Below are 15,926 nucleotides of genomic sequence, written 5' to 3'. Positions count from 1 at the left end.
GACACGATACAACGAGGCGTCTTCTTTCTCTAATTATTAATTTTAATGAAACGTGAAAGGGATGGGCGAAAATGAATTCAGACACGGATTAAGAGTAATAATTTCATAAAACGCCAAAGCTTCCGCGCTTCACGCGGGAGGGGGGGGGGAACTGAATTCAGACAAGGACACGATACAACGAATCGTCTTCTTTCTCTAATAATTAAATAAAACGTGAAAGCTTCCGCGCTTTGCGCGTGATGTGCGAAAATGATTTCATACAAGGATTAGAGTAATAATTAAATGATACGTCAAAGCTTCCGCGCTTTGCTCGGGAGGGGAAATCTGAATTCAGACAAGGACACGATACAACTAATAATTCAATGAAACGTGAAAGAGATGGGCGAAAATGAATTCAGACAAGGATTAAGAGTAATAATTTAATGAAACGTCAAAGCTTCCGCGCTTCACGCGGGAGGGGGGAACTGAATTCAGACAAGGACACGATACAACGAATCGTCTTCTTTCTCTATTTTGATGAAATGTGAAAGCTTTCGCGCGGGATGGGCGAAAATGAATTCAGACACGGATTAAGAGTAATAAATTATTAAATTAAGTCATAGCTTTTGTGCTTCGCGCGGGAGGGGCGAAACAAGAATTTAGAGTCGAGAACGTTACAACGGATCGTCTTCTTTCTCTAATAATTTAATGAAGTGTCAAAGCTTCTGCGCTTCGCGCGGGAGGGGGAAAACAGAAAAATTACTTAGTTCCTGGCCCGGGTTTATAGGGTTAAATTTGTAGACATTTGGATATTGGCATAAATATATTTGTCGGTAATTAATTGGTGGCTAGTTTGTTGGTAATCGGTGGCTTCTACACCCCCCCTCCCCCACTGAAAAAGGTTTGGCGATGCCCCTGATAACAACACAGTTTATACACTCAAGATAGTTCATGCAAGTACTTTTGTGTTTTTTCCGGGAAGTGCCGGTGGACAATAATGCGCCAAATGTGGTTCTCACATTGCAAAAGATCCCTACTCTAATTGGAGGGGGTAGGAGAAAGCAAGTTTACGTCATATTATTCCAGGAAGTGTCTGAAAATGCGTCTAATGTGGTTCTAAAATTGCAAATGCTTCCTCTTACTCTGGGAGGGGGTCAGAACCCCCTCTCAGACCCACCCCCGCTTGGTCGCCCCGCTCCCTCGCCGCTGAAGCCTCGCCCTGTCGCTTCATCGTTTTACATAATTTCACTCCATGCCATGATTGGCTTTACCAATTTTTTTGCCCACAAATATGCTGGAAATTGTCCAACAAGCCAGTGCGATTGATTAAGAGATTTTGGTCGACCTGATTTGATCGAGTTGGGCACAATATGGCGAATACTGCTTTGTTGGGCAGGCACATAAACAAGAAAATATACGCCACGTTTAATCATTGTATATATATATATATATATATATTTTTTTTTTTAATGATATTTTATTTCCTTCCTCATAATTTCACATAACAAGAAATTCACATAACAAGAAATTATCAAAATAAGCAATATAAAACAAGATTTTTGATACAATACACTAATGAGTTACATCGATCAATGAACATACACTGTAAAAAAATAATAGTCAAAATAACTCAATAAAATTGAGGAAAAGAATTGCCTTATTTTTATTAAGTAAATATTACCTACGGCATCTTAAGTAGAATTTACTTATTTTGCTGAATAAATTTTTACTCAGTTAAATCGAGTTACATTAACGTAAATAATTTAAGTATTGTAATCATTTTAGATAATTAAAAAAAAAAGCTATGATAGGATTACATATTGCACGATTTGGTACCCATCTAATCTAACAAGTAACATCCACTAATCACTAACACTACTTCTATTTAAGATTTAACCGTATATATATATCTACCACCATCACAAACTATTACATACGCTTCAATTCGACACATATTGAAAGGCTCCAAATTTTATATATACTTGATCGTAGCATCTTAAAAGGAAAATTGGTTGACAATTTCCTGAAATATCAAGTTTTGATTTGTTTTGAACTGGGTAACAATTAAAAATTGTCTTGTCTTTGCTTAGCCATGTTGAATTAATTAATAAATGTTTTAAAGTCCTTACATTTTCATTCAACCACAAAAAAGAATTGTTTTATTTAAAAAAGAATTTAATTTGGTCTTAATGAATATTCATAAATTATGTAAATATTTCTATTACGCACTGCATCGGTCCTTACTTTAAAAAGATAAGAATAATCAACATAAATTGTTTGAGTAATACGTATAATTTCTGATTTTGAGTTAAAATTACTAAATTAATACAAGCTGAAATTACTTAAAGTTCTTATGTATTTGATTTTACTTAAATATTCCACGTATGTTCTACTAAATTGAAAGTTTGAGTTAGCAAGACTTAAATTTAGTGCGTAAGTGGCAAAACTAATGTTTTCAAGTAAATTCTACATGGAAAAAATACGTAAAAATTACCAATGAACAAATTCTTTTTTACAGTGTAGAGGGAAAAAAAATTCTTGCATGTAACAATGTATAATCAAAATAACAGTAGAGGAAGGTTTAAAGTGTAGATTTTTTTGTTTTAAATGATATTTTATTTCCTTCCTCATAATTTCACATAACAAGAAATTCACATAACAAGAAATTATCAAGATAAGCAATATAAAACAAGATTTTTGATACAAGACATATATAGATTGCTCTTTAACTTAAAGAGCGCCCTCCCAGTTTCACATTTGCCCTCAAATTCTAAAAATGTATCGTCTGCTCTTCAAGTTTTTCGGCAGATTTTTCCATTATTCCTCAAACTAGAAAAAAGGAGTTTCAGTTTATTGCGATTTTCCGAAAGCGAGGAAGTCGACATTCGAAAAATAAATTATACTAAAATGTCGTCTATAAACATACTGTAACTTCGATCCCACAACGAACTGTGAAAAAGAAACATTCTTTTAAAAAGTAATCGGTGTCCAATCCACTTCAAGGGTTGAAATTTTGAACAATACATTTGTCCTTACAATTGCAATGTTTTAATTGTTTTAGAAGAAGAAGAAGAAGAAGAAGAAGAAGAAGAAGAAGAAGAAGAAGAAGAAGAAGAAGAAGAAGAAGAAGAAGAAGAAGACGAAGAAGACGAAGAAGAAGAAGAAGACGAAGAAGAAGAAGAAGAAGAAGAAGAAGAAGAAAAAGAAGAAAAAGAAGAAAAGAAGAACAAGAAGAAGAATGACGATCAAGGAAGTTATACCGATACCAAAATTGTGCTATTGAGGTTTAATAGCTAAAGACTCATTTTTCAAGACAGTGTTCATTCTAAAAATAATTCCAGCGTTCTATACAGTGTGAAGTCACTGTTATCTATATCGGGATCCATGCAATAATTTGTAAGGTAAATTTAGCTGATATGTACTGAAAATATACTACTTTCATCAAGTATTTCCAAAATTCCAAATAATGTTTGCAAATAAACCGGATATTCGGCCTTTACTGACTACAATTGCAAATGAATTGAACAATCTGCAATTCATTGAAACACTGCAGGATTATTCATTTATTTCGAGCTGATTCGAATTTCTAAATGACTAAATATAATTATCGAAATGAGAACCATCGATATTACTAATAAAACTACAGTTACTCATTATGATTCGAGGAAGTGATGTGGATGAACTTTTATGTTACCAATGAAACATAACATGGGAGATTTCGAAGGGTGTGTTGGAACAAAGCTGCCTCCTCCCTCCTCCTCATCCTCCTCCTCCTCTTCCTCCAACTCCCTTTCATCCACGCCTGTCTTCCTCAGTAAATTTCCAACTGCACTTACGCATACAAACAAGTAATAAAAGAGCGCCCTCCAAATTTGATTTTTTTTGACGAAAAGGTATAATTAGGTAGTGTTCCCCCCTCCCCATTTCCCCCCACCTATAGGAAAAAAAGATGAGTATCAATTTTTGCCATTGTTTAACAGCCCTATACGAACCCCAAATATTCATGGGAGGGGGTCTCGATATCACCCCTCCCCGCTAACTACGTCCCTGCTGAAAATGGCGTCACTAGTATACTGTTCTGCACTTTTGGGCATTGTATAAAAACCAACAAAGTGCACTCAATAACGTGATAATTAAGTTAGGCTCAGAAGCAAATTTCCCAATTTCCACATCAACGCGGGCCGAGAGAATGTGTTGATTGTCATAACGATATTAGCGGCTATAAAATATGGGTTAATATATTTTCACATTAATCACTGTGCGTCAAAGGAATAAAATAGAATTTGATGCAATATCTGGCAGCTATTTCCGTGTAAATAAATCCAAATATGTTATTTCGCGACAGATTCTCTGCTTCTATAATACATGTATGTCTATAATATTTATATTTGTAACAAAATTTCAACACTAACACTGGTATCGCTTAACATATTTATTATAAGATCGAAAATTCCCTGTACCATCCAAATTAAATAATCTTGAATTCGGATTATGGTGGATACAAATTTTCACAGAACCAGCAAAATTTACACTGAATGTTTTAAATTATATTATAGATGTGATATCTTACAAGCGATTTGTGTAGAAACAAGTATTATACAGAGTTGAGAAAGATAATGATATCTAGCGGGTATGATCCCGACCAGGTCCCGACCACGTCCCGATCACGTACACGAGGCATCACGTATTTGCGCCTCGTGTGCATTGGGCATGATGTAATGTACACGAGGCGTCTTTGGCTTGACGGAGGACTGCGTTAGGTACTGGCGCGATTTTTTTGTTTGTTTGTTTTTTGTTGTTGATATTTTTGCGTGCACAGACTTCATTAGCAATTTTATTAGCGCAATCGAAATTACACCTCGTGTGTAAACAGCATTAGTCTTTGTGACTCTGATTTTTTTCAGCATGAGTTCTTTGTTTTTATATTCATTTATCTATTTGTATAAGTTCATCCATGTATTAATTCATTCATCTATCTAATTAAAATCAGCTCTAAATAAGTGAAATGAGGGCGGTCTCACTGTGGTGTCTGTCCTCCCTCCTACCCTCTTCTTTCCCTTTCTCCTCCTCCCCCGCCCATTCCCCCCCCCCCCCCTCTCTCTCTCTCTCTCTCTCTCTCTCTCTCTTTCCTTCTCTCTCTAATTGTCAGCTTTCCGTATATACCTTGGCGGTCAACCTATATCATTAGCATCCCGGAGAGGGCTCATTTTTACCGCCTCCATTGGAATAAGAAAACACGTTTCTGGAATTCGAGGCATCCGTTAACAACGTGCTGCGGCTTAAAGGAACAATGCACGCTTGCTTTTCATTTGTAAAACATTGATGAATCTAATATTTTTATGTAAATGTGTAAGTATCGTTGATAACGGATTATGAGTGACTGTTTTTGTTTCTGTATTATGTTTAAAGACTCAAATATTGGTCATCATGAATGTCAACATAATATAAGGAGAGAATAATAGGCTACTTTTTTTATTCTCTTTTGTTTTTAGTATCTAAGTTTGTTTTGTTCATGCTCTTCCTTTAAAGACAAGGGCATTTCTAGCAACAACAAAAAAGAATGAAAATGTAATTCGATGTGTCGGATTTCTTGGAGAATCTTTCAATATTATTCTCATAATAACACACTTTCTTCTTTGGCCTGTTTCGATGAAAGGTGAAGAAAATATAGGCCTACTTTAAAACCAAAACATGAGAATTCAGAAGAAATATTTTCACATTATGAGGTTTGGGAATATTGAGGAAGTAATTGATTCCATATAAAATGAATACGAAAACGATATAATCTTTTTCAAGATTGTTTAAAAAGCATGGGGAAATGAATTGAAATTTAAAAGTACATAAACACATGACTAAATTTTTCAATTATTGTTTGTGATATATGATTGTAGTATGATTGAAATAAAAAGAAAATGAAAGTTGAAACTCAATAATGTAGAGTAGCATGAGGGAAATAGCGTAGTCATACACCACTTTCCCCCTTCACTTTTATTTGTCCAACGAGAGAATCCTGGATCTACGATAGAGTCCGCTTCCCATTGTTACTGTAAAAACAATTATCATAGATGAATAAATGATAAATATACGGAATCATATTCAATTGAGATTATAACCGAGTGAATATCAGAACAATGAAGTGATAGCGTAAAAGTATAGGCCTATTGAATCGCGAATATAACATCGTAGTAATAACGTTCAACTATCATAGTAATAACGGATATAAATAATGATCATCGTGTAATTAAATTCTACATGAATTTTTAGTTTTCTTTTTTAAGGAAACCCTTATTCTAACTAAATATTTTTTTGGGGAAAAGCATACCCACATTGAGCATAATCCTTCTGTCATGTAAGTATTAAAACAGAATGTAGGCATTTAACTTTAAAATGACACAGCACATTCCTTCGTCTGCACATACTTGGATTAATGATTCAATCATACAATGACATATGTTAACATGTTCCCAGGAATTATGTATGATATATAAAAAGCAATTCCTCTCTATGCTTAATGACATGGCAGCTATGCACACACAGCAGGATGCTTTTATGCACGCACGCGCGGTGTTCAACTGAGAATTGGCCGTTCATCCCGCACAAGTTCTGCTTCGTGTAAATTTATTGCTGTATTTGCACGCAGACGACACTGCGAACGGGAGCGCACATAGTGAATGGGATGACCATTTGGGAATATATAATCTGCTCCATACAATGATACATTTCGAAGGAGCGTTCTCTACTCGAGGTGTTTTATTTGAACGTGACGCTTAAACTAGAGAAACGGTAAACTGAAATCTGATTTGGAATATTTCCATGAAATAAGGAACCTGTTTGCCGTCATTTTCAATAGTTTTCATCATTTTTACTACAAAGTGAAGTGAACACATTATCAATAGCTGTAAAGCGATCTACACTGTTCAACTGGGAATTTAGTGGCGCCCGGCCAATCGAAACAGAGATGCTTGTGATTGGACCGAAGGTTAATTGTGTTACATAATTTTGCCCGAGGGAATTTCAATACGGACTTGTGACCGGCTATAGCTACCATCCATCAGCTAGTTACCTTCGAACAGCTTTTCAATCAAGTGAGTATGAATGTTAATTACTTTACTAGGCTGACATAACGGTTAACGAACGAAGGTCGGCTGTGTGTTGGCGGATCGTGTCGTTACTCATGGCGCTTTGTTTACACGAACTGATAGTGATAGCTATACTGCTCGCCTGCCCGGCCTGGCGATGCCCGTATGTGCTCTGGGCCGGGGACGAGGCATCTCTTTTCATTTTTCTTTCTTCTGTTGTCATTTCCATATCGCGCAGACAGATGACATTACAGACTGACAGCCGAGTTAAGAAAGCATAGTAATGTAAATACACCGTGTAGTCTATCGCATGCCGCTATATGAGGCCGAGGTGATGATGACAATGGGATGACTGCATGCACCGTATTTGTTGTTATCTCTATCCAGTGGAGCACTAGGCTAGATGCCTTACTTTACGTGGAGTTATTACATACTAAACCAAAATGTCTTACATGCCTAGTATATTGTTTGCATTTACATCTGTATGCAATACGTGTTTATAGGCCTTCTCCTTGATATGAATAAATAGAACTAACGATTATAAATTACATGGCTAAAATATCATCATGTATATAGATAGAGAAAAAGGTATATTGGATTGGATATACTTATATGGAAGTATACCTATAATTAACATCTGAACTGGATTTACTGACTAAATATTTTACATGTGATATAATTATAGTAACGTGATTTGTGATGCATTTGCGAATCTATTGAATGTTTTATGAACGTACATTATGATTCGAATGATACATGCTGTATATTCAAAGGGATCGCTGTAACATTGACTGACGATTTTAGACAGTAATGTTTACACTCCACACGCACATTCAACGTCATCAATCGTCAACATAAACATAATACGGATAGCATTCACCTGTTACGAATAAATGTATTTTAACTATCAGAATTCGAATTGCATACATTAGTCGTTGCTAGGTAGTAGGTAGGACAAACATTATGGCTTGCCCTACCCAACAGCACGTAATATATGCAATATGCATTCTGAAATACAATTATTCGTCAACGGGAGAATGAAATTATTCAATTCAAGGCACTTTAGTATACATTTATTACATTACGAAACTGGCCAACTCAAAGTGGTACGTTCATGTATTATGACCTCGATATAAACATACCTGATAGCGACACCTTTAGCATGTCTAAAATTGCACAAATGCCCATTTTTCAAACTTTCGTACCAGCAGTGGCTCTGTTAAAGTGATGTGAACAAAATACCTTTCATACGCATTGGACCTAATGATCCATGTCTTTATCCTCCATTATGCCACATTATGTAGGCCGTAGGCTCTATCAGTACACCTTTTATGACGTTTTCCCTTCATAACATCTCCTCTTTCCCGGCAAACACAACGGTGTTTTTTTTTTGTTAGGCATGACTTTATTGACAAAAGCTTGCGCAATTGGAGAGCAAATTCAACCAGCTATAGCATGAATAGATTCGTCTAGTTTTTCCCAGATTAATGTCGGATTATGACTGAATAGTATCAAGGTTGTCTGTATACATGTCATTGTAAAGATGTGGCGCATATTAAAGGATCATTATTTAAAGTAACCAATAGAGCGGGTAAGAGCAACCCACATAGTGGACACTTAGAGATTTTATTTCCAAAAAGTAGTTATTATATAATATTTGTTATGATCTATTCGCCCGCAAACTTGCTTGGCTTCTCCAACTATAGGGAAGGCCTATGAACAAACTGACTACATTGATCATAGTGCATAAAATGGAATGTTTTCTTTATCAGCAGGCCTACCTGTAGGGAAGTCACATGAATTAGCCGACAACATTTATAATTAATGAAATAGGGTTCATTTGTATATTTCACTCAGTCCAATAGCAGTCCCGACCCCCCCCCCCCCCCCCCCTTATGGGGTAAAGCAACGTGAAAAAGCCGACAAAACGTGTGATAATGAACCAGGCAAGACAGTGGAATGATTTATTTGATTCATAATTTTCATCAGCATTTTCATCATTAACGTGTTACAAGTCTAGTCTCCACCAAAGTGAGTCATCTCTGTACATGTTTCTACATTATTCTCATTCTTAATTGTGGTATGAAAATCGAATAGAACAACAATACAAGCCTCGAATTGAAATGAAAATCGATCGTATTCCCTTGTGTTCAAGAATTCCTCCCCTAAATTCAGGGTTTCACTACAGTGTCCACATCCAGACGTACACCTAACACCTGTCACATATAATCCGTATACAATTCGTATACTATTACACACATGAGTTACTTTTTATGATGGATTAATTGACCAGTTTCGACCCTATTCATCAACTTGAAATTCCTCTGTAATTGTAACTCTCCCCTCTGAGCATAAATATGGCATCAGTTTGCTTTAGATTGATGGCAACTCATTTCATTTCATGTCAGCAAATGCGAAGTTTATAACACGGGTCAGATTACTACGGGGGGAAAAATCACCATAGCAACCGAGTAGTCGTGCAAACACTCAATGAAATGAGGCGTGGCATGTCCGAGTGAATTGTTAATCGGGGTCTGAATTGTTTGTACATGAAGTCTGGTGGGGATGACAAACCTTATTAACCCCGACTTTATTCTGCCATGTTAGATTATTATTTTCTATGCTATGCTATATTTCGTGGGTATGTTCTGTTGTGTCTTCTTACCTCTGTCACACTGAGTCACCGAGCCGACTCCAAAACGCCGATCAATTCTTGGCCATTAACTTAGTGCAAGGTACTTTTGTGTTGGGGATGTTGTCGAATGTCGATATGCAATCAGCCTCGTCAGTGTAATTGGGGATTTAACCCTGGTATGAGCATAATAGCTAGCTCGAATATGGAGGATATTTCTAGAAAATGTATAACTGAAAGGCTTTACCAGTTGCTCTTTGGCCATTGCAATAATGAAATAAACGCATATGTGCTATTGGAGTAATGTATAGGTCCCGTCATGATAGCCTTCTTTATTGATCAACTGCTAATGTAATGCCTCAGTCACACTGACAAACAACCGACTGCACACTGACTCCAAACCGACCTATATTTTACCACTATGGTGTAATATATTTTGTATTCGATCTGATGTCGGTCCCATTAGTGTGGCTGAGTTATAATGAACGTTTCAAGCAACTAATTTACAGCACATCACAATGTCATATACCGTGAACTTAATGTACCCAAGCCTGTAATTTCATATATCCTTGCATCCTGCGGCCGTCCAATGTAAGGCTACATGTTGTCAATTTAGGAGTAATTTGGAGGCATTAATCACCTTCCTACACGTTCTCGTGTAGGGCTCGTCCGACCAATTATTGTTGAATGGTTTGTAAAATATGTTTAGTTCCGTGTAGAATATCATTGAGTACATCTCAATATTGCCATCAAACATTGACTTTGATACTGAATGTCATGATATAAATTGGAAATCGTACATGTGAAGTATGATTAGCATTAACATAAAAATAAATGAATTACATAATTCATCAAGTAATTCATTGATATCACCAGTATGTTGATACGTGAATTGAATTGAATTGAATTGAATTGAACTTAATTTGTTTCTAATCAAAGAAAAAATGACTTTATACATTGTTGTAAAAATACATTTAAATATACATACATTATATACATTGGAAAAACGAGAAACACCGAAGACATGATTAAATCTACTAAAAAGGTGCATCATAAAAGCCACAGGGGCTTGATGAATGGGCGCACCCTGAGCGCGTCACAATTATAATTAACAATAAAAAGCTCAGTCTGCTGGAGAAGAGTAAAGAATAAACGATGCATAGAACAGTATACAATGAGAAAAAGTGCTGCTTTCCAAAAATTTTAAAGGTGACTGCACTGTGACTTCAAGAGGAGTATGTATTTGGCTTCATAATCCTCCCATGTTTTATTTTCTCATCAGAGTGGTCTCTTATGGCGCCCCATGTCAAGGCATAAAATAATAAATTCAACAGAACGAACAGAAACATTGTTCCTATTTCTACCATGCTAAATACGACATAAAGTGTTCATTTTTTTTCTCCTAATACCACCACCAGGCGTAAATACTTATATAATATTATTTCTGGCGATTTAAAACATTTAAATCACATAGACGGAAGACAGAGTTTTATAAGGGTATTAATGGCTTTGTCGTCAATATGATTATGGCTCTTACATCCTGTTTGTTTTAATACATGAATAACAATATAGCCTGACAAGAACTTAAATATACATCCTTGTGTAACTCATCGTGCCATTGATGTTTTAGGAAAGTGAAACGTATAAGGAAAAACATCATAAAGCAATTCCCCAGCTTTTAAGGTTTTATCACGCAATAGCAAATAACACCCTTTGTAACGATGAATGCCGTTGTTTCTTTCTTTCTTTGATTTCCTTCTCGTCTTCCCTCTTTCATATCCATCCATGTATGTCCTTCTTTTTAGTCCGTGTTTAGGCTTGCTTGTGACATATTGGTTTATTCCAGGCTTCCCAGTGTGTTATTCATTTGCATTTTCTATATCAAAATTCAAAACATTTGATTTGGCGTAAAATGATCATTGTGTGTCTGTTTACGTCTGGGTTTGAATGGAGAAAGAAGAACAGAGAGAGAGAGAGAGAGAAATAAAGGGGTTGGGTTTGGGGTATAGATATAGGATAGCAATCCTAATGTTCACAATAATGTTTCGTATGCTGATGTAACAACTACAGGAAATAAACGACATGCTATAGTTAATAACTCCACTGATTATTGTCCAAACTTTGAACCTAGAAGGGATTTGAAAAAAGAAAAAATATATAAATTTATGAATCAATCTAAGATACTATTGTATGGTAATGCTGCATGCGAGATTAGGCCATGAAACCAAAATGTTCTCTTTATTTTCACATGACACCACTATCCGAAGGATTGAGAACCCTGAAAAGTACTGCGAACTCTGAGAAGAGCTTTCATGATCTATGTTTCGATCAGCTGATTGTCGTCAAAAGTAGTGTATGGGACCGGGGTCAAAGGTTAAACTTCGTTCATGCATGTTGCTGTTCAGCCAAGCATTCATCCTGAACTCCATTAGGGCGATGTCAAATATGGTTCATAAACCTGCATATACATCGCATATTGGTCAGAACTATATCAAATTCTTCTCGAGGGAAAACACCATGATGGCTAACACCAGCGGCGTAGCTACATATGGGTACATGGCTATACTTGTGCTCCCCTCATCGAATCCTCCCCCCCCCCCCCAATTAAGAAGTAATAATGAAATGGAAAAGAAAAGATAATTGGTGGTGTGGAGAAACGAAATTGAAGATGGGGAAATGAAATTGATAATAATAGGATAAGATCCTTCTCACATCCTCCCCCTATTCAGTGGCCTAGTAAATTAACATTTCGTGCACCTTGTAAGATCGCCCCCTCCAATGATGACAGCGCCCCCCCCCCCCCACACCTCAGTCCCCGGGCAAACATTAATTTTGTACGCTACGCCACTGATTGCTATTTAAAAAAAATCGTGTTTGTGTATTCAGCTCGATAATTATTTTCCGTTGATAGAGCTTGGCTTCACGTCTTAAATATCTGCAGATCTTCCTAAGACATCTATAGAAGTATATTTCCTTGCCAAGCTCTACCTTCGAGATCTTCCATCTTTCTGGGAATGCTCCGTTTCCTGTTTTTAATGTCATATTGAATTTTCTTAGCAGTATAGTTTAATAAAGTCCAGTGCCAATCTCTTATGTCAATCGAAGTAAGAAATAGAGAGAGAAAGAGAGACAGAGAGAAGAAGCAAAAAGGGGGGCTCATGAAATAGGTTCTGTCAATTTATTTGAGGACCGTGCCCATGCATTTCTAAAATTGAAAATGAAATCATAGAAAATATAATCATACCTTATCAGAATAGTAGTTTTACATTTCACACCTGTTTTATCTCATGTAATCAAGTCGCTCCCATTTGTTCATTACGAGCAGAAAGCGTTATGAACAATTCGAAAATTGAATTTATTTAAAGATTGTACAAATGAAACGATTATCTTCTTCTTTCAAAGCATAATAATGGCCTACATTTCCACACCCAACCCCCTAAATTGGATCTATTTGTTTGTAACAAAATTACTAGAGCACTGTCGTAATTTTGTCCTTTTGTTTCGCTATTCAATTCATTCCATTTGCAAATCATTGACTTTAAAATGAAATGTATTATCGCTCGTTATTGGAAAATATTAAAAACATACATTTGGAAGGGAAGGACTCTATTTTTTCTTTTTAGGGCAATCCATCCACTATCTTGCATGAAGTGAAAGCGGACGGGGGCAAAGATCGGAAACAGCAGTCCCTCGAGTTCGCCTCTCGTGGGGACAGACTGTTGATGTAATCTTGTGGGTGGTGTGAAGAATTCAACTGTCATAATCAACGATACGACCTATTACTATGAAGCAGTACGACCAAACCGGGAGCCATGATGAAATTAATATTGAAACCACATTTTGTGATTAACTCCTTTCCCCAAACGAGATTTGTCAAAGATTTCGATCGGTAAATTATAAGCATGAAGGTTTTTACTTCCTGTAAACATTTTCTCCGTTTGGGCATGGACCTACGTGGTTTGGGTAAGAGTTGTCCGGTGTTATGCGAATGTTACACCAACTTATGTGGGCGTGGCTTTGGATGAGTTTCCACTTTGTCACTGCTGACTGCTTCAGTTATCATCATACCCCTGTCACAGCGACAGAACAACTTCATACTTAACGCCAATCGAAAAGATATTGGCCATCCGGGCTAATGGCGTTTTTGTGCGATCCAGTGACGGTCTTGTCGAAGTGACCGACGTTAAAATTGGGCAGCTAAACCCCTTTTTGCGAGATGACGATGCAGAGGACCGGGTGTAGCTTGGACAAGATCCATTAACCCTTTCAATCTCATGAGATAACATCATTGATATCCTAGTCACACCAACGAGACCGACTGCAAACCGACAGAATTATTCTAACCCTAAATGGCTACGATTTTGTCGGTCGTCGGTCTATTTCGAGTAGGTCTGGTGGTGGATGTGACAGTGGTGTAAAGATAGGTCTATCGTGTAGTGTCAGTGCACTAAGTACCAAAATGAATGCGTGGTATTGGAAAAAGCTATCCCTTTTGATGATATCTCCATTGTGTATAGGTCTACCATTGGGTATCAGTGTAAAAGAGGCCGTTTGGTCGTGAAAAACTGGGTCAACGAGATATGAATATCATCCTCTCCAAGGTTGGTGAGTCTGTTAAAGCCATTCCCTGATTAAGTCCGCTGTCAGAACTGACATAAATTCATCCTCGTTGATTAAACAATTTCTTTCCTCTAGACCTAGTGACCCTCGATGGGTGATTATATGCTAACATAACAAAGAAGACATCAAAGGATACGTTTAAAAAGTGAATCTTTTGGATGACATCACCAAATTATATGTACACAGAAAAAAACCGTCACATTCCTTAAAACTTTATGATCATTTGGTAATATATAAATTGAATAATATGAAATGCAAATATGGCTATTGACCGTAATTCTGTTTTTAAATAACGTACAGTTTTATTAAAAAGTTCGCCAAAACCCAGTGTTGCAAACGTACAAGAGACTTAAGAATCATGTTCCTTTTCACTTTTTGTAAACCACTGTGGTTTAACAACTTTCATTGGTATTTGAACAACAGAAAAATTAATTGCACAGTTCTATAAACTTTAAAGTTAATCATGATTATAATCGGCACGTTCGAGATTGGAAAGAAGGATAAATGTCTTACCAAATTGACGGTTAGTCCAGAAATATTTCAAAGAAGAGTCGTGATAATGAGCGAAAATAATGTCTGAAGTCTAATTCTGATTTGTGGGGCATTGCAGAAAATATTCATTTTTTAAACGAATGTAGGTCTAATGCAGATGAGTTGAGGAAATTCATCCTTATTCTTGAAATTATAGGCTTCATAACATCATCAATGTTGAAGATAGTTCTTGATTTCATCGTACAAATATCAGTATGGTTGTAATACCATTTCAATTTTACGACGATGAATGATTCTCATTTCCGACAAAAAAGTTCTGCTCAGTTCAGTGCAGTCTTTATTCATTCTTGATTTTAAAAAAAACATTCAAACTTTGGATATATACAAAACATTTCAAAGGTGAAATACAACGTACCGGTACACTGTATATCGAACGGATTGGTACAAAATAACAAGAATAAAAGGGATCATCATTGCAAGTTATAACATAAATAATTTGGGGGACAGAAAAAGTGAGGTAAAACAAAGGAGTTGGGGCATTGAATTAGAAAATGAAATTAAAAACAATTGATAAAATGATAACAATCTATTTATAAGAAGATAACAAGTATAATTTAAGCTTTCGTTTAAATGAATATAGAAATTGAAACATGTACATAAATACAACGGATTTAGTTGGAATATTGAAAGTGAAGAAACCACGAATTTTTACAAACAGGTTTAAAGGAAAGGGCACCATGACTGTGTTCAGAATTTGATCAAGTGTGACTTCTGCCAACAATGGCAAACAGAGAAGTTGAGAAAATTGTCATTGGCAAGAAAAAGAAAATGAAACTAGAAATGCAATCGTGTCACAACGATGTGCGTGCAATGACGCCATGTTTATACGTGTCAAACGAAGGAGCTACTCTCGGACTATCCAGAGCAATATGTAAGAAGTCTGTAGCTTCTGTGATAGTGGAGATAGTTAGGGCGAAAGAAAGGTCATCAAAACGGCCCGAAACGGAAAAATAGTGCCTGGACGGTCACGCATGAGGGTTTCCGGAGAACGAAGAATTTAGTGACCTTGAAGGAATGCTAGAGACTACGCCTACGAATTTTGAAAGGAATTGGAGTCGAGGAAG

The 15,926-nt window shown here is 36.4% G+C and overlaps 1 protein-coding gene across 1 annotated transcript in view; it reads left to right on the top strand.

Annotated features, from left to right (window-relative positions):
• Nucleotides 1-6,620: 6,620 nt before the first annotated feature.
• The window catches only part of LOC586461, a 28,165-nt gene continuing 18,859 nt past the window's right edge, over nucleotides 6,621-15,926 (top strand). Inside the window, exon 1 of the mRNA XM_795300.4 lies at nucleotides 6,621-7,064. The gene's annotated coding sequence lies outside the window, so the exon portion shown is untranslated. The remainder of the gene's footprint in view (nucleotides 7,065-15,926) is intronic.

This window comes from Strongylocentrotus purpuratus, unplaced genomic scaffold (assembly GCF_000002235.5).
Source record: "Strongylocentrotus purpuratus isolate Spur 01 unplaced genomic scaffold, Spur_5.0 spur5_scaffold_6, whole genome shotgun sequence".
Lineage (NCBI taxonomy): Eukaryota > Metazoa > Echinodermata > Echinoidea > Camarodonta > Strongylocentrotidae > Strongylocentrotus > Strongylocentrotus purpuratus.
Note: the sequence above shows the minus strand (reverse complement) of the source record. Positions and strands in the feature narration are given on the sequence as shown.